Below are 2,117 nucleotides of genomic sequence, written 5' to 3' on the forward strand. Positions count from 1 at the left end.
AGAATGAAGTGATTAAACAGAGTCAGCATGGGTTTGTAACTAATAAGTCATGTCAGACTAACTTAATTTCCTTCTATGACGGTATCACTGATTGGGTGGATCAAGGAAATGCTGTAGATATAGTATATCTTGACTTCAGCAAAGCATTTGACAAAGTCTCTCATACAATCCTTATTGAAAAAATGATTAAGTATGGAATGGACAAGGCAACTGTTAGGTGGATTCATAACTGGCTTAGTGATCGGACCCAAAGAGTGGTCGTAAATGGCTGCACATCCAGTTGGAAGAATGTCTCAAGTGGGGTACCACAGGGCTCTGTCCTGGGCCCTGTATTGTTCAACATCTTTATCAACGATTTAGATGAAGGAATTGAGGGTAAACTGATTAAATTTGCTGATGACACAAAGCTAGGAGGGATAGCTAATACTAGAGGAGAGAGAGAGAGGATTCAAAAAGATATAAATAAACTGGAGAAGTGGGCAGCAACTAACAGAATGGTTTTTAACAGGGAGAAATGCAAAGTACTACATCTGGGCAATAAAAATGGAAAAAGCATATATAGAATGGGAGGAATAGGGCTAAGTGACAGCACATGTGAAAAAGACTTGGGTATACTAATAGATCACAGACTGAATATGAGTCAACAGTGTGATGCAGCAGCAAAAAAGGCAAATGCAATTCTAGGATGTATTAACAGAAGCATACAGTCTAGATCACGTGAAGTCATTATTTCCCTCTACTCCTCTTTGGTCAGACCTCATCAGGATTTGGGAATGTTTAGTTTGCAAAAGAGAAGACTGAGAGGAGACTTAATAGCTGTCTACAAATATCTAAAGGGCTGTCACATTGTAGAAGGATCAACTTTATTCTCATTTGCACAAGGAAAGACTAGAAGCAATGGGATGAAACTGAATGGGAGGAGACACAGATTAGATATTAGAAAAAACTTTTTGACAGTTAGAGTGATCAATGAGTGGAACAGGCTGCCACGAGAAGTGGTGAGTTCTCCTTCAATGGAAGTCTTCAAACAGAGGCTGGACAGACATCTGACTGGGATGATTTAGCGAATCCTGCTTTGAGCAGGGGGTTGGACCAGATGGCCCAGGAGGTCCCTTCCAACTCTACGATTCTATGATTCTATGATTCTATGATTCTATGATTCTATGTCATCCACCACCTCATCTTCCACATCACCACACTGCTCCTCCTCCAGACTTTGTGTCTCATCATCATCCAACTCTTGTGACCGTGGCTGCTCAAAGATTTGTGCATCACTACATGGAATATCATCTTGCCCCGTTTCAAGTGGAGCGGGTGAGAGGCATGAATCTCCAAATAAAAAACTAAACAGCTCTTCAGAGTGTCCGAGAGTGGGATCAGTTGTCTCAGGGCACTCGGAATGGTGGGAGGAAGGAGGATCAGTATGAGTAATATCCAGTCCACACTCACGGCTACTCAGACTTGACCATGTGGAAGATGTGATGGTGGTGGTGGGTAAGTACCTGGAAGCATTATCCGCTATCCAACTGTAAGATTGTGTGCCGACCAGGGGTGACCCCTTTCTTTGCCGTGAACAGACTTGAGACAGAGCCAAAGGTGCGTCCAACAGGTGGTCTTTATTGGATGTCCTCTCGACGACAACAGCAACTCACAGCAGCTGCTTGACATCTTCCGCACACAGGCCCGGGTACCTTCACTTCAGAGCTCCTGTAACCCCGCCCCCCATGATTTTGCAGTTTTGTAGCCATAAGCTGATGTTAAGCCCTACTCTCACTGCTCCTTGCTCCCATCTTGTGGCCAAACTGCAGTACTACACCTTCCTTCATTTCTACTGTCGTTGGTCTCCCCCTAGTGGCAAAACCCTGTACGTCAACGTCCTTCTCCTCTGTCTAGCTGTCTCCCTCCTTCCTATACAGCATTCCATGTCCAGCATATTGTACATTAACCCTTCCTGCTGCAGACAGATCCATATGTCAGTCCACTTCTCCTACACAGCCAACATCCGTTTCACACTGCTCTGGCTTCAATAGTGGTGTTGTGTGTTCCCCTAGAAACTGGGACAGGAAGGTCGGGCGTGAAGATGTGGGTCTTTGCTTTGGCCCACTTTCAGCTTGGCC

This window comes from Dendrobates tinctorius, unplaced genomic scaffold (assembly GCF_039654945.1).
Source record: "Dendrobates tinctorius isolate UK_male_01 unplaced genomic scaffold, ASM3965494v1 ptg000157l, whole genome shotgun sequence".
Classification (NCBI taxonomy): Eukaryota; Metazoa; Chordata; class Amphibia; order Anura; family Dendrobatidae; genus Dendrobates; species Dendrobates tinctorius.